The sequence below is a fragment of the Papaver somniferum genome, chromosome 6 (genome assembly GCF_003573695.1).
Source record: "Papaver somniferum cultivar HN1 chromosome 6, ASM357369v1, whole genome shotgun sequence".
Classification (NCBI taxonomy): domain Eukaryota; kingdom Viridiplantae; phylum Streptophyta; class Magnoliopsida; order Ranunculales; family Papaveraceae; genus Papaver; species Papaver somniferum.
In genome coordinates this window covers 18,581,242-18,599,800 of record NC_039363.1, presented here as the reverse complement: position 1 = coordinate 18,599,800, position 18,559 = coordinate 18,581,242, and the positions used below count along the sequence as shown (strand labels likewise).

At 34.0% G+C, this 18,559-nt stretch overlaps 1 long non-coding RNA gene and 5 other non-coding genes across 6 annotated transcripts; all 6 read right to left on the bottom strand.

Moving 5' to 3' along the window:
- Positions 1-445: 445 nt before the first annotated feature.
- On the bottom strand, positions 446-2,438 carry LOC113287109. The gene is made up of 2 exons (XR_003329715.1): positions 2,111-2,438; positions 446-925 (listed from the first exon to the last, which is right to left on the bottom strand). It is a non-coding gene; the product is annotated as an uncharacterized LOC113287109 (long non-coding RNA).
- LOC113292293 lies at positions 1,137-1,223 on the bottom strand. Its single transcript, XR_003331775.1, has one exon. It is a non-coding gene; the product is annotated as a small nucleolar RNA snoR116 (small nucleolar RNA).
- On the bottom strand, positions 1,452-1,560 carry LOC113292233. Its single transcript, XR_003331728.1, has one exon. It is a non-coding gene; the product is annotated as a small nucleolar RNA Z103 (small nucleolar RNA).
- LOC113291966 lies at positions 1,650-1,773 on the bottom strand. Its single transcript, XR_003331664.1, has one exon. It is a non-coding gene; the product is annotated as a small nucleolar RNA SNORD14 (small nucleolar RNA).
- LOC113292234 lies at positions 2,012-2,116 on the bottom strand. The gene has a single exon (XR_003331729.1). It is a non-coding gene; the product is annotated as a small nucleolar RNA Z103 (small nucleolar RNA).
- LOC113291965 lies at positions 2,179-2,302 on the bottom strand. Its single transcript, XR_003331663.1, has one exon. It is a non-coding gene; the product is annotated as a small nucleolar RNA SNORD14 (small nucleolar RNA).
- Positions 2,439-18,559: the final 16,121 nt, after the last annotated feature.

Below are 18,559 nucleotides of genomic sequence, written 5' to 3'. Positions count from 1 at the left end.
CTAGTAGTAGTGCTAATACTGGCCATTTTTTTAAGAATGACCATTTTTTTTGTCCCTATCTGGAACTTTAATCAAAGCATCATTTTTCACATCAGAAATAACATTTGGAAGATGTTATCAATCTGATTACCAGTAGTAGTGCTAATACTGGCGAAGTGATTCTTTAATAGTAAATCCAGTTGGTCTTTACCTTCTATCCAAAGCCCAGAGTATAAATCATACTGCCTTTTTCGATCTGAAGCAACCACATGAAAATATCTAGTACATCTATCGTGCTCTTTGAAAAATTTGTCCCTGCTATTTTCAAGCCAATAAATATTTTTTATTTTCTATCTTATTCCAAGTTTCCAACCCAGATTCATGGTTTAGCATTCTCATTATCAATTTGCTTATTCCAATATCTAAAATCAGCAGACAGATTTTCTAGGATTTGCACCACACATCATTCTCAGAGTTCTTATTTTTACGCCAAGCTTTATCAAAAAACATCATATACTCCTTGTGTTCAATCCAACCCCTAAAGTATCTGTATGGTCTTTTATGTGGCTTCCTAGTCGGCACCAAGTCTATAAGCAAAGGATTGTGATCAGAGGCAACCCTAGTAAGATGATGAACAACCCCATCAGGGAAATTTTCAAACCATTGTACATTGACCAGGCTTCTATCAATCCTCTCCCTGATATTCTGATTCCCTTCTCTTTGGTTTGACCAGGTGAAAGGATCCTACAAAATTTTACGTCTATGAAACCAATTTGCTGTATCACATTTTGGATCAAACCGGCAGCACTAGACGATGAATCGAGTTGGTATATGCAAACGAGCCTGAGACACAACATCATTGCTGGACGTATGCTACCAGAGGGCGATATTCAACAATACAACATTTTCGTGTTTGATGGGTTCAACCTCGAACAAGAGCTGTTACCTGTACATAAATTTTAGATTTTCAGTGCGTTAATTGCTGGTAGAAGGACAGAGATTAAATTTTGGATTGTAGAAGAAACCGCAGCTCAAGATCAATATTATCAACGTTCAGCACTGAAATCACTATCGAAGGTGCATCAGGACTCTAATTTGTTGCCTTGTACTAAAATCGAAAGATAAAAACTTGGAAAACAGATATTAAACTGGAAAATAGGCTCAGAAATCAGTAATTATTTTTACATCAACAAGCTTTTTAAAGCTCTCAAAGTTTGATGGTATAATTTTGATCACCACAGCCATTTTCATATAAATCTAATTTTAACTACTGAACTAGCGTAGTAGAGGCCTTTGTTCTTTCTATTCAAAATTACACAGGTAGGCCGGTAGAGATAAAAAGAATACTTCCAAAAGCATCCACAGTCTAGAAAGCTTGCCCTCATATCTGGTTTCTCCAAAAGCACTGCAGAATAGTAGTTTTATGTAATGACGAAATATAACAGACAAATTAAATTTGAGAGAGTATAAAGATGGATCAGAGTACTGGCTTGGAAAACCTCTTCTGTTGAGAAAGAGGTTTAAACAAAACGCACATTATAATCATAGTCGATAATATGGGGAAAGGATCATCACCTCCATCTTACTCATATTCTCCTCAAAAACCTAAATCGAAAATCAAAATCTAGCCTAAAATTTAAAACTAAATTCATATAATCAATCAGAAAGTGTGTCTCAGACATCCAAGGAAGGATAGAACAGCATTAACTCTCAAGCCCGGCGAAAGGCGAAAGCTCTTAGTCGGCAACTGCGAATGTTCTTGAGAAACAAGCCTTAGTTTTATCATCATCAGCATTTTACAAACTCAAATTATAAATCAAATAAATTTTCCTCCATTCAAATTATCAGCAGATAAGTAAAATAAAATTTAAATTCCGCGGAGAATTCTGAAAAACTGAAACGAAGGATTTTCGAAATATTGGGAATTAATCATCCCATAGGCACTTAAACAAGCCATAGGGGCAGACATCAAATCCCAAAATCATCAAAATCACTAAAATAAAACTGAATTAAAAATTGAGAATCTAAATAGATGGATCAGAGTACTGGCTTGGAAAACCTCCTGTTGAGAGAGATTTAAACAAAACGCATATTATAATCATAGTCGATAATATGGGGAAAGGATCATCACCTCCATCTTAAAATCTCTAATTGAAAAAAACGTTTAACATTAAGAATATGAACTGAAGAGATTGCAAGAGTCTCAGACATCCAAGGAAGGATAAAGCAGCATAAACTCTCAAGCCCGGCGAAAGGCGAAAGTTCTCAGGCGGCAACTGCGAATGTTCTTGAGAAACAAGCCTTAGTTCTATCATCATCGACAAATCTCTCAATTCATACCTAAACAAAATCAAAATATTAAGCAAAAATCATTACAACAAACATAAGAAATTCTGAAAAACGGCATCAGACAGACTCAGATCAGTGATAGATATTGTGATTTGGACTAAAACCCTAAAAAGAAGACTGCGGTGAGAAGAGATTGGACAGAGGATTGTATTTATAAGGTAGGGGAAATATTAGGGTTTAACTTTTAAGAATGTTCGAGACTCTTTGAGAGGAGAGACTCGGGTGGATTTGAGGTCTTAACCGACATACAAAGCCCAAGTGCCAACTATAAGTGGGTCTTGCGCGAGTTTGGTTACATCCGCCGGCCCATCTAAATGGTGATGTTGCCGTCTCTCACTCGGTGAAACTATGCAAATGCAACTTCCTTACCTTGGTAACCGCGCTATGTTCCACAACATAGCTCAGCCTTCTTTGCACTTAGCCAATCTCATTTCTTTTAAATCAAAACTGTATTTATCTCATATAAAAGTAGAAGTTCTGCTCACAATCATTCAAACTACCAAAATCAACATAACTCCGCTTGATGTATAAAACAGTGAGCCAAATGAAGAGATAAATATACCAATAGAATTTAGCTCTAATCTCGACCGAAGCTTTATTGTTACTGCATACTTTACAAAAACTCTTCTTGTACCGGACACCCAAACCTTACAAGATCATGTTTATATAGCCTTACAAAAGTTATTTACAAAGTAGCTACCTGGAAGTTATAACTTTAATTTATGCAAGGTAGTTGGATAACCATGCCAACTGGTCTAGCTCCTTTCACAAAGCCACTGAGGCAGTTTCTAGCCTTCAGAAAGCGTAAAGCAAACACCAACTCCATGTAACCAATTCTTAACCGTCAAGGTCATGTGCCTGGCACATCTTTATGGCCTTACCGCGCCAATGATGCGTATATCAACCAAAATATGGCCATCATTATTGTGCATCATTCTCCCAATAATGCAAGTGTCCTTATGCAAGTCTTGCTTGCATCCCTGTATGCCTCAAGCATATATCCAATGCGATGAACTCCTTCGGCATGATACTTATCGTGCATCTATTTACATGCCCAAATCCTCTTTGACGCGTGACTTTTCCTAGCCTGCAACTTTGAGCGCACCTGCGCATTTCAGGCCAAGGCCATCTTTATATTATGCGTCATCATGACAGTACATTACTGGAACGCTTGACCGACTGTTCTTAGACCTCTACCACCAAGTTAACTCGATACCCTCGACGATTCTTTTGGCTTTAAGTAAGTCTGAATTTGTAAATTTCCACGATGTTGTATCATTCTCTCAAAAAGCATCTGAATCTGGTATACCATGTCACTTTACCAAATAATAGGTTCTCATATTCTTTTTGTTTTCCCCTCAACTCGATCATCAAGTATACTTTCAACTTGCTTGTCAAATTGTGATCTGATTACTGGTGGCGCACGTTTTGATTGATGTCTCGAAGTGCCCAGTAAATCAAGATGGTACTTCTTCGAAAATATGACATGAAAGGTGGGATGCACTTTCAGTTGTTCTGGCTAAACGAGTCTGTAAGCCACCTTACCAACTTTTTTTATCACTTCAAAAGGACCATCATACAGTATAATTAAGATTTTATGCATTGTTTTGCTAGAAAATATTCTTCCAAATCTGGGGCATACTTCTTCATCCTTCTTACTGCCTTGGATAAACTATCACGCGCCTACTCAGCCATTTCCACCTTCCATGTCGAATTATGCAATATTGCGTCATCAGGGAGTCGAACCTGGGACCTCCTGGAATGCATGAAACCTTTGAGGAATGAGGAAGACCAGCTGAGTTAAACCTTTGATTATGTTGCACGAGATAAATGAAATGTTTTTATTGTTTTATTTGGTCATTCATCAAAAACTTTGGAACTTAAGTGAATCACATAATGTCGGGTCTGATAAAAATGAAAATGGTGTAAGATACACTGATATTATCCTTTGGGTTAGGTGGTTGAGCATCCAATTCACCTACCAAAGGATTTTAACACACCAATCCACTTGAAATATATCATGAGGCATATGGGGTGCCCACCAGCAAAAATTCGAAGAGGTCGCTTGGATCCAACTAATTATGGTGGTTTTTCCCAACCCTAGTCTGGAGCATGTATGGGAATAACCATCTCACAATGAAAGTCCAACTCATGGCATAAAACGTTACTTGGTGTTTATACTCAAAAAGTGTTTAAAAGATACATTACAACCTTGTTGCAATAGTAAATACACCCGTAAAAGACGAGAAAAAAGAAGGTATTTAGCAAGTTGAGTCTTATTTTTTATTTATATTTGTTTTTCCATTACCTCGTCTGGACATCTGTCTTTTTTTTTGCAAGTTTACCCAAATACCCTCCTTTACACTCAAAATCAATTTTACGAATGTTCCCAAGCTTAGCACCTTGATGATAGTTTTAAATTTTTATTTCCACCAACGAGTCTGCTTTCTTCATTAACTTAAGTATACCCATTGACCGGTCCATAGGCTTGGTCTACTTTAATAGTTCAGATATCAACATTTGGATTTGGAGATTCATGGTATATTTCCTAATTAGTACAACAAATATTATTTAAAAGAAATAAAAGGGATAGTTTGTCCAGACCTCAGATTATTCCTAGGAATAACGGCTATAAACTTTGATAATTTATTACACCTCGATTTCCCGACTATAAATAAAAATCAGAATTAAACTTAAACAAGTTCAATTCTGAACCCTGAACCCTGAACTTGTGCAACAAGAAAGGATGAAAACAACCAAAAACCAACTCAAACCCTAATCTGGTATTTTTTACAAATTTTAAGTTATCCAAAATTAATGAAATTACTCCCCTAAATAAAATTTTATGCCACAAACAACGGCCCAAACAAACACCTAATGAAGAAGTTATTAAGAAAACAAAAACTTTCCTGAAAAGGCAAAGACGACCATTTGAGGCCCTAAACGATGAAATTTGGCTAAATTCCGAAGACCATGCGATGAAGTAACATGTCTTGATCGTTGGGACTTTCCCATCAGTTTAGACCCATCTTTACCTAAATGATAGACACATTTTTGTGTCTGAATTGTCCTCAGTGTCTCTATTGTTAGTGCTCGATTTTTGTACTAATTATGGTGTTTTATGTGTGTGTAGGTATTTTTGGCCAATAAACATTTTTGGAAAAATCGGCTCGAAAAATTATGTGAAACACCCTCGGAGGATAATTGTTATGTGGACTCTCAGATTGGATAAGGGACACCCAGTTACTAAGGCGCATCCCAGGACGCCACCTGCTATTCGCACCCATGTCGTGTATAACAGGCAGTTCATCTTCAACATTTCAAAAATAAGTTTGGCGGGAAAAGAAGCTCTCAACCGTCAGATTAGGGTTTATGATTTGGGCATGTTTTTGGGAGACTAAATGGATGGAATTAATTGGGTTTGCTCTAATGGAGTAAACATGGTTGGTAGTGGTGTTCGTTTCGATTGGAATTGATTATATCGACGGTTGGGAGGTAAACAGGATTTTTGGTCGGGATTGTTCATCTTCTCCGGGCAAAGTCACCTGGTTATGATTTGGACGAGCTTTCTATTGGACTTTCTCATGGTTTCGGGATGGTTCAGGCCTGTTTCGATCAAACAGGCTTGGTAATGGACATTGAATCGATAAACAGAGTTATCCATGAAGTTTTGGCAAAACAGAGAAGTAGGGTTTCACGGTTTTTCTTTTCCTTCTCTGTCCTGAGTGTAGCTGATGTTTGCGTGTGGGAAGAAGCAGTTGGTCGCGATTTAAAAGGTGCTATGAACATTTTTGGAGTGTGTAAACACAAGTCAGCTGCGTGAGGAGTTGAAATAGCAAAGAAAATCTCGTATCTTGCATGGAAGTAAAAGAAAATAGTTGTGGTTGATTGCCGAGATTATGTGGAGTTATGAGGATTTATTCTTGGTTCAATTGGGTATATAAAGGCTGCTGGAACCACAGAAGAGGGATGGAGAGTCAGGGGAAGAAACAAAGCGTAGAATAGGAAGTTGCAGAGTTTCTCTGCTGCTGCATGAAGAAGAAAACACAAAGAACATTGCACTATCCAAGACAGTCGTAAACCACTGTCGTATTTCCCTTCAATTGTAACAGTTTTTCAGCGACTGCACAACAGTCACTGCTGCACTTTCCTTTCATCGTTCCTAGCAACAGTTGATCTGCAATGTTTATTTGCATTGCTGTATTCTGTTTTATTGTATTTTCACCTCTTGTAAGCACTTTTGAGCAATTAAAAAATTCTTTTGAGCGTGTTTCCAACATGAGGAGTTAAACCCAACATTGGGACAACGGAGGAAGCTGGATTTCATCATTTGGGTAACTTAATTAATTGTTTATTTACTATTTGCATTGATTTTTAATGAATTATGATTTCTATTAACTACTCGTGACTTTGTTTGATGGAGCATGCTTAGTTCTAGGTAATTTTGATGTGCCATGCTTATGACCTACGTGTAATATTTTATGAAATCTACTTTGGCAAATCATAGAGTTGATATTTCCTTTGTTTTGAGCTATAAATGTCTACAATTAATTTTTGAACCCCATAAACATGAAAAACAGTGGAATCCTGAGTCCCAGCCTCTCTTCATCCTGTCACCATATTTGTATATATTTTCCTTATTTTCCTTATTTTCTTTTAAAAGCTTAAAAAAAAATTCTCAACAAGTCTGAGTGAACGACAACCTTCCTACCGCTATATAAAACACATCATTAAATCACGATGCTCGGGTTTTTAGTCTCCAAATAGGCCATAGCTTGCTCATACGCATCAATAATTAAATTTTTTTCCTTGTGACCCATATATTTCATGCGATGAAAATCCATCCAATATTAAGAAATTGGTCTCGATGCTCTAATTTTGTCCACCAACCTAAAATGAACCACTCCTAAAATTTTCATTACGACTCACAATCTACTATTATATCACATTATTTGTTTTATAAACTAAATCTATCCCATACGATCCCAAATTTACACTATGGCATAACATGTGCTTTTTATTTAAAACTCGACATTATGACCTAAAAATTGTTTATTGATCTGAAATTTGAGTTGCGATCTAAATTTATCCCTTTGATCGAAAGTCTATATACATGTAATGTCCCGTTATTCTGCCTTGATACTTAAAATTTGTTTAATGACCCACCATACATAATGACGCCTTAAAATTGTAATCCGAAGTTTGTCTCCTGATCCATAATATGTTTTTTTCAGTGATTTAGTATGTACAATGTGACCTAAATATGCTTGTAAATCAAAGTTTTCCTTGTGACTAATAATATGCTTTATGATACAAATTTGATCAAGTGACCCAAATGGCCTAACATATGCATCGGGATCCTAAAATTGAAAAATAACATAAGGCAACATGATATAAATGCCCCTCAAAACCACGTCACGTAACAAGAAACTTACAGATATAATAAAATCAATTCAGATACAAGTTTTGGTGATTTAATGATAGTCAAAGTTTAAATGATTGTCCATGAAAAACTGTGATCGTGCTGCAAGCAATTCCCGAAATGTAAAGGTGGTTTTAACATCAGAGAAACTGCAATATTCCATAAAGTTCGAAGAATATTGCAAAATCTATATATTTTATGGGTGCAAATCCTAAAACAAAGTATTTTCCCAATTGTATTCCCTTCTATGATGTGACACCCCAATTACTAAACCTTCTTAGCTAATAGGATTACAACCTAATTGAAGAATCATTTCCTGATTAAAGATTTTAAGAATCATAATTATATAACATGAACTAAAACCAAACTTAAAACCAACACTCTGATATTTATAAGTGAAGAACTGTCAAATGATATTAATATATTAGTATGTTGTCTTATCATAGATAAGAATACACGTACACAAAAGGTACGTAAATGTAACACAATTCGGCAACGCTTTAAACTACGAAACGGTATCTTCACGTGCACCATTTCTTCTGGTAACTGAAACTGAAGTGGAAACGAGTGAGCACATCATCCCAAAAGGGTGCTAAATGAAAACATGTAAACTCTCAAGTAATCACTAATATGCTTCATAGTTCTAAAATAATAACATAAATTGAAAGAAACAAGAAAAATCTAATCATTTAGAAATTCATGCAACACGGAGCAACTATCACTCCAACCTCGTCGAGCTCATTGGAGAAGACGACGCGAGAGCAACCCTAATCAACAATAATAACATCGTCCACACAGAGTGCCCATACATACCATGATTCAGAATATCACCATCACGATCATAAAGTTGGTAAAACAAGTATAATATGCACACGAATGATTTTACCCAAATAAAATAATATATATAATATCATAGCGGATGACTTACCGCCCTACTGAATGAAATAGTTATAATAATATTCAAACGGATGACTTACCGCTCTACTAATACTATTGCCGACGGATGACTTACCGCCCTACTTAACTTAGCTAAGAGCCATGGGGAAACACAGACACTCTTCGCGGGAAAATCATACAACGCATATCACACACACACAATTACATTCAAAATAAACATCGCATATATGCAATCAAAATATACACTCATACAAGCAGTAAAAGCACATCATGCTCGCAAATAGAGATTAAGCTCAATGATTATAAGAAGGTTACAGAGTTCCTACCTCTTTTGATGACAAGCCTCGCTTACCTCGAAATCCTCAATCCAACGACAACCCAAATCGGAGAAGAACAAATAGAATTGCTACAAAATCCGGCTAAATAACCATTGCTCAGGCCAAAGAATCATAATGCATAATCATTGTGCAACTATTAACATGCCAAGACTTAAACCAAAAAGCATTTCTAACTTACTAACAACCCTACAGCTCAACCAAATTACCATCTCTATTTCATATTCCTGACTCTCAAACAATTCTATTTCTGTCACCATTTATATTCATCATAGTTTACATCATCTTCATAATTCAATTGAATTTCATCTACAAATTATATTTCATCACCAACTCTGTAGTTCAAGAACCTCCTTCAAATCCTCATTCTTTAACAGATCCACAACCTCAGTTAAGGCCACCACCATTAACACAAATACCTAACATTCATCTAAGACTTCAACCTACACAATACTCATCACCAATTCCCTCCATCACTGCCCAATCCATTCAAAATATTTGTAACTTCATCTCCCCTGTATCTCAATATGACCTAAACTACATACACAACCATATCCTCTTCACTCAAAAACAATCATATTCATCATCTTCTTGTCACAAATCCTAACTCTAAATTACCAACAACAATACCAAACTCTAAGCTCACTAACACAACGTAAGAGCTCTAGGTCACTGGTTTATCCTAACAACTCACAATCTCACTCCCAGGTTCAACAATTAAACACAATAATTTTTCCATATAGAAGTAACTAAATAAACACAAATTTAACTCAAAAGAACATGATTCGGTTCAATTGACAAAGAAGATATTACCTTAAGGTGAAATCCCTAATTCCCCAATTCTTAATTACTATTCTCGTTTGAAACTCAATCTTCAAATTAAAACCATAACCTGTTCCTTCACAAAGCGCTCTTCAAAACCCATCCTTGAATTTCATCTTAATCATCTTTAAAACGAATCCCAAATTCATAATTCTTATTCACAGGAACCCTAACTCAAACCATAACTTCTACTACAACAGCGTCAACCCCATCTTATTTCGAGCTCAAATAACTTCAACTCCAACTCCCTCTTATTCGATTCAACATACTAACGAAGTTTCCATGATTTAGTCACACCGAACAAGCTAGAATCGATGAACTCGATAGCTTCAGAGAAGAAAAAAAGAAAATAAGGAAACGAATAACCGCACGACTGTAACTGCGGCTACACTACGTCTGGAAATGTAAGAAACTATATTGCAAAAAAATAAAAGAAAAACACTTGAAGAAAGAGAACACCAAGACATCATTTCACATGGTTCATAATGCAACAACATTTGATATCACGTTCCGCCTTTCAATCTTCATACAGAGAGGTTCGACACATTTTCTCCAAAGCGTACCTTTTAGGAGGGTTTTCGTCCTCGAGTCTAAGGGAGATTCATTCTTAACAATGGGAATCCCATGATATGTGTTAGGCGCAGGATATTGTCTTGAAGGATTCTGCGAGTCACTGTAAAGCTAGGAGATGCTTATTACTACATGTTGAATGCATGAAGCATCTTTTGGTATTCAACATATCCGCAAAAGAAACCACCTTAGCATTGCCTTCCTCCTGTTACGTTTATATTGATGCCAAAAAGTGCCCGTGATCGAAATTGTCCAAGTGGTGTATGATGGTGTTGAAACGTTAAAAGTAACATACTATGGTGCACCTCTCTAATAATTGTATATCCAACACAAAGACTCCGAAAAATGTCGTCGACCCGATAAGGTGTTGAGACTTCAAAATGAAGCATGAACCTGCATAAGATTAATCATAAGGACAACATAGATTATGTTGTCCTCATGAAGTAGGACAAACAAACGTTAACAATGCATATGCAAAACTTTTTGTACTTTGAAGCTACTTCTAGCGTAATTATATTTCCCATCCCAAGAAAAGCAAAATGAATTTGGTCTGATTGTAATTGATGGATTAATAATTTCTTAACTATTCTTAAGTTATTTTCAAATTTTCTCCTAAAAATCACGTGGAATTGAACTCTTTAACTGTTGAAATCAAGTTGCAACTTTGATTACTACTTTCCAAGTGATTTTACATGCTTCACGATTAGCTTTGGAAAAAAAAAGAATTAAAATGTTATTGATTGCAAAAATATTACAGAATTTCCCATGCTTTTACGAAGACTTTGTATTTGAATCCTTTGTTGAGAATTGGTAACTTTCATTAGCCGTTCTTATAATTCCTTTTAGAACACCGAGAAATAAAAAAGGGACTCGAACTAAAAAAATACAAAAATGAGAAATCAAGAAATGAAATTAATAAAAATGCAAATGCAAGCAATCCAAAACTGTTTTTTTTTGTCAGTCAGATATACCAGCCAGGTGACAATCTATGTACTCCACACCAAGAATTTCAGACTGGTACTAACGATAACATTAAAAAATACTCAAGAAAATTGAGACAGACGTAAGGAGGTTACCTGCCATATAAAAGGTCGACCGATGAAAAGTGATATATGGACTAAAGGAAGTTACCTTACATATAAAGGCTCGTTCAGTTGTACCTGAAACAGTCAAAACATGTTGGCATAGATTGAATTAAGAACTCATTGAACGATAATCAATTAACTGCAAAACTCGAATGAAATATTAACCAAAACCCAATAAAAAAATCAAGATTAATAAAACTCAATTCAATATCCTATGTTGAGAAACCCCAAGTTCATAAACCACAAAAATTACACATCTGAGAAAGAAAGATACGATGATATGTCCACACAAACCTTTACTGAAGTCATGAAATACATCAAAAGATTGAATAGAACACCCATTTCATCTTTCAGTTGTGCACTCCTGCTAAGAAACAAAAGAAATGTGCACCAAAGTAGTAAAATTAGATTACATGAATTGTCAACATAAAATTGTGATATAGTTATTAGATTATATCCATGTGTATCGAATTAGATATGATTATAGCTTCATGGTTAAATCCATGACATCCTGCAATTCAAAACAAACAAAAGATCCATTACTATGGAAAAATGGTTACACTTATTATCAGAATATGTAACTGCTACGAAAAACAATTAGTCTGTAAGATCAAACCAACATTAAACACCATGTAATTATACTTTTAAAAAACATACAATTAATCCATACCAAATATAGAATTAAACCCTCATAATATCAGTAGGAAAATTTTACTTCACCAGAAAAACTAAAACATTGCCATCTCCCACTTGTTTTAAGATTAAAATTGTAGAGCGATGGTGATCACGGTATTGAACCCTATATCTAACTGTTGTCATTTTTTAATCAAATCAAACTTATAAGCAAAACAATTCGAATAAAAATTAAAAAGAAACAGATAAAAGGGATTGGACACCTACCAGCACAAATCAAAGTATCGCCAAATTGAATGACGAAACCCTAGAAATTGGGTTAAGAAGAGTCTCCAAGTTTACAAAACGAAGAAATAAACCGGCGATGCATGGAGAAGAATGGAAGATAGTTTGGGTTATATATGTTTCAATTGATAGCCGAGCAAAGCCGTTATTATTGATCGCTCAGAAGAGTAATGCCTTTGACTTTTAATGAAAAACTTATGAGGCAGACGTTTTAAGGAGAAGATAAATGATGCAATGGCTCGATTTCTGCCATTCTTTATCTCCTCGAAATGTAGATCACCGTTCATCTCAATCTAGACCGTCTTTTATGAGTCTAAAATATAGGTGGTCAATCTAGATCGTCTCTTATGTATCCGAACTGTAGATATCCGTTCATTGATAAAAATACCATTGTCCTTTATAATATAGATAGATTTGCCGACTAACTTTACTCATAACAATATTAAGTTTCTTGTTCAACTGACTGATTGTGACACTAAAATATGGATTTAGGTGGATTTGGTAGTTTCCTAAAATCTTCGGTATATGGATTTGAGACGATAATAACATTCTCTTTCTAAAAGAAATCAACCCATTATATATTCCATGAGTCTCATGTTTTATCTCATTAACCTGACTAGGTATGTGGATCATAACGAATTACAATATGAGTGACAAATATTGGTATGGATGAAGTAAATTAAAAAACCAGGGTCATGATATTTTAGAAAATAATTAAATTCTATTCTCCTCGTTCAATTTATTTACGCGTACAATTTTCTTCTCTTATATAAAGAAAGTACCCAGGTCTTATTAAAAAAAACAATTAGGTTTTCATAAATATGTTTATTTGTTCCTTATTTACCCTTTAGTTATTCCTCATATATAAATTGGGTTTTAAAACTACTTGAAGAAGAAAAGAAAATGTGAACATAAAGATTACCATACAACGTATCAAAATAAAAATAATAAGAATTTTGATAATATCAAGATAAAAATGGTAAGAATTTTGATAATATCAAGATAAGTCTTAATTATCTTCGTGGATGACAAAAAAATAAATTATTTTGATGATACATTACATCGAAACTGAAAATATAAATAGATATATCAGAACGTGCCATCTTGAAAACAGTGTTTGGCTATCTAAATGGACAAGAAAAAAACAACTAAATAAAATAAATAAGAAATATATCTAAACAAATTTTGATTTGTAAATCACATATAAATAATTAACGTGTGTTTTCTACATAAATATACTAAAATATATTTTATTATTTCTTTGGAGAAATAAATTAAGGAGTATATTAAAAAACTTATTCAATAAAACAAATTTACAACCTGTTATGAACGTTGGGGCTAGCATGAAATTTAATCCCAATTTGCTTTTCAAGGTCGATAGGGTCTAGTAGATTAAAATATTAACATGTTTATTATGACTTTGCATTTGCCTTCTTGAGCGGGATGCTTATCTTTATTTCGTTTTGTACTCATAATTCTTTGGCTGATGTTTATCAATGATGTTACTAATCCAGTAGTACATCTTGTGCCCCTCTTTGCATTATTCGTATATGTGTCCCGATTAGTACATTTCTTGCATGGTTTTTTTTCCCACTTACTTATATGCTTGTCCGGATTTCTAGTATAGATATTTCTCATAATATCCATTAATTCAAACAACTTTATGATTTTATTAGTAGACTAGGACTCTCTCAATTAGCCCCAGTTGTTTTTTGGTTTAGACCTAACTTTAAAAGTGTATCACAAACAAAATTCTGCTCATTGTAAATATGCACAAATTTTAAGATTTTATTCTTAAACCTGAAATACTTTTGGTAAGAAAGTTTAGTGGTCTTCTTAGATAACTTTGGAGATTCAAAACCTAATTAACTAGATCCATCTAATATGTCCTTAGCACCTTTATAAACTTACAGTTAAATCACGGTCTCCGACCATTTCCATGTATTCAGTTTTCTTAGATTTACCATTTCCATGTATTCAGTTTTCTTAGATTTCTTATCACTAAAAAACCATCATTTCCCAATAATTACAGAAGTTTCTATGTTACATGTTTCACAAGCTACACTGTAAATCTTATCATTGTGCATATTAAAAGCTTCTACCAAATAGTTTTCCTACAATAGAGATATACTACATGAAGTAGCTGTGGGAAACACACCAAATCACAACTATTGTAAGTTATTTACAATAGGACTTACCTGGTTCATATTAATGGTTTGAAGAGCTTTTCCTCGGGTAAAAATAACAGCATGATTCTGGTTTTCAGGCTTTCCTTCCCCTATATTTGTTGGCCCCAGCAACTTGATCCGGTAAATTTCCTTTTTGAAGAAAATAAAAACTATGAGAAACTTATAAGAACAGTTTTAAGATTTATTTTTTAAAACAGGAGGAACATCAATATCAATTACAATCCTTTCTTTTACCGGTGGTTCCCAACATAAATCCTTAATAATTGAAAAATTATTGTTAATCTATGAACCTTATAAGAATTTTTTAATATAAATATCCTTTATATATAATCAATGAGCCAAGGAGGAGCAATTTCCCTTCCATTGAGATCAATCATAATATGGTAGTACTAGGGAATGACATGTGTCGTTTTGTGATCTAATTATATGAGGTTGTTCTTAATGCACTGATCTGTTACAATTTTGTGTTTTAGTTATATTAGGATATGCTTCATCGATGATTTTGAATGCAAGTGCTTTTTTGAAACCGGAGATGAAACATTCAAGAATCTAGGTGTTGCCAATCAACTAAAACGTGTATTGTTTGGTTGCATTGTTAAATGACGAAGGTACCGAGTACACCACGATCTTTTCGATATCAACTTAAATGGACACACCTTATATAATCTTTCAGAATTAATAACTGCCAAAAGATTATTTCAACGTGATGTAACTTGGTTAAGTCAGGTTGGAAACCGAACAAACTAAGGGATTGTTACCGAGTGTATTTATGTACAAGTATGTTTACTTTAATTGTAGAGATAAACGATATAATGATAAATTAAATTACAAAGACATCAATATTTTGTTAACATGGAAAACTTCATGGCAGATAGAAAACCCTCGGGACCTAGTCCATTTTTGAATACTCTTAAAACTAAGCCGCTACACAAATTGACTACCACAATTTCGTATAGTTGAGACCAAGTAAATATTCATTCATTACTCATTTCCTTTAGTATCCTCGTGCATACAACTTATATGACCTACGATCAAGAATCTCAAGATAAGGTCCACTATCTTGAGTTGTTTCACCTCTGTGAAGACCTTCGCTCTCAACTCCTTTGGACCGTAACTCGAAATAACAACAAACTAAATATGTTTCAGTAAGCAACTCACTTATCAATATCCAAAATCAATCTTCAGATGATACATAAAGTTGAGCAAAGGATTTTCCATTTAATCAATATAAACTCAGTCGATCAAAAATCAAACCAAGACAAAGATTATTGAAATAATCAGTCTTAGTGAACAAGCTCTATCCAAGCAACTTAATAAGAAGAACCAACTGGATAGTTTGTCCGATCCTTACACAAGTATTATATCTATCAAGATAAACTCCTTGTTTGGATCCCAGAGAATCAAGTGTACAAGAAGTATCACAAATATCAGAAACCATAAAAGAAAAGTCTCCGAGTCTTGAATCTCCAATATTCAAAGTAACCGCTGCACAAACAACTTTGACTCCACTATTTATCAACACACACAAAATAGAGTATGTTAATGTTGATTGTTCAATAAATTTATCTATATATCTTGAACAACGAAATCTGTAATAGAAAAATACTCAAGCAAAGTTGAGTAGCCTTATACCAAAAGAGAAGTTTCACAAAATAAACAAGTTTGACCTATCAAGGATAACTGTAGCGCTAGTTATCAATTAAGTAAATTAATTGAAAAGCTAAAATAACAATGTGACGTAGTTTCCCACAAACGATACTACTAAATGCTTCTTGATAAAAAAGACTTTAAACGAAAGCAACACAATATGTTTCATCTAATTTTACTATTCATATCTCTTAACAAGTTGACTTCCCATAGGATTAATCAAGATGTATGTCAAGGGATGGGTTTGTAAGAATACAATCTCCACTATCTATAGTATTATGACCAAGGCCTGATCGGAAGACAAGGTATTATCAATTCTGAAAATTCTTAAGATATACAATGAATGTTTATTTCTAAAATTAACAATTACCAATTATATTCCAAATACTGATAATAATTCATAGTTGACAACTAATATTAGCTAGCACACGGCCATGTACTTTACTAATATAATACTTATAGATATGCAAACCTTTGGGATATGGTAAGCATATAACTTCGGTATTTAAAATATATTGAAAAATCGGTTTCAAGACCATGCCTTTAATATAAAAGGGAAATACTTGAACATTAAGATATTAGAGTTTAACACATGTTCAAATCACCATGTTGGAATTTATAAACATTCCCAGCCTAACCCTCGCCGTCTATGGAAACTCGAAGACAATATACATACTGAAAGTGTGAATTTCGGTCATACATATATGATCGGTCCTAACCTAGATCCTTACTAGGGATCGGTCCTAGTTGAGATCCTTTCATGAGATTAGTTGTTAAAAATAAATCTTTATTTGAGATTGGTGTTTGGAATAGGTCATTAAATCACTTTTTTAACTACGAAACAAGTTTCGCAAGCCAACTTCCTTAAACTACGTGATTAAATATAATTTCGAGGTATGAGATTCATCCGGAAGTTCAACACACTAAATGATGACGAATTACCAATTAGTGCAATGCAATATATAAGAAATACTTCAATGCTCCATATACTAAAGTTGTAGTATATCATTTTTTGATACTTTAATCATAGTATAAGGACCAAGTCACCAATACAAAATTCATTGTAAATAAACTTTACTTCGTATGTTATATTTATAATAATGCTAACTCAAAATAAAAAATGATAAAAATGAAACAAGTCAAATATGTAGTTACTAACCTCGAACTGAAAGATGTTATCTTCGTTGTTGCAAATATATCTTCAGGTTCTTCACGAGTAACAAGAGAAAGTCTCAATATTTCCATGTTCCCAGTCCAACCTAACGATGTTGACTCTAGTAATCGAAGTAAGCAACTATGAGTTTCAGAACTAAACTTGGCAACCAAAATTGACATACGAATGATTGGTGCATGGGTTCAACCGAGCAATGCTTTAACAATCCCCATTTATATTAGATCTGCAAATTTTTATCCTGGTGGATCCTCAGATTTGAAGATTGTTGGTGTGTGAAAGATAACCACAAGGTCAGGCTGATGACGTTAAACTAAACGCTGAAAGGTAGGCAACTGTCGATTTTGAATTTCTTTCTTTATCTTTTTTAACTTTTCTTAGTTTTTCATATCATATTTTGATTTCACATCTTGATATTACATTGGAAGAGTCAATTATATTGAGGACATTGATGTAAAGTTTAGGTGTGGGGCACTATTTACATGAAGAGTTTTAGTTTTTTGGTTAGAGTTTTTTTTACTTTTTTAGGAATTTTTTTAATTTGTTGTGAATAATTGTATGAACCTTTAACTTTTATAGATTTTAGAGTCACGTAGTATACTTTTTGTTAAGTTTACACGCAGAGTTCTTACCAAATAACCGAACTTAGAAGTCATAGAGAACCACATTCGGGTTTGTTAGACATTGAGAGAGTAATCTTAATGCACCTAACCTTGTCGGTGGAAAATTAGATACAAATTGAATGCAATAAAGCTAATCAATCATTAATGGCGATTACTAGTAAAAAATAAGAGTGAGGCACCAAATCTTCAACATCATCCGTTTTTGAGTGTTTCATGCGCGCTAACTCCAGGTCGAATCATGAGCTGTTCAATTTTTTTTACCATTTTGTGAACTCTTGAGTGATAATTTTATCAATCATGAGGGTGATATCAGAATTTCGAATAAACATCATCTTGTAATTTGAATTGCAGGATGCACCATCTTCTCTTGAAAAAGAAATATAAACACATCATCATCATTAACAAACGGAGCAACATCAAATTTATGAAGAAGTTGAAAACGTTTAGGGTTTACAAGCAATAAAAGAAATGTCGAAATCGAATATCAAAGCGCAAACCAAGTGAAAAAAACAAAGCAAAAGATCTAAGTTTTTGAAATTTATGATACCAAGG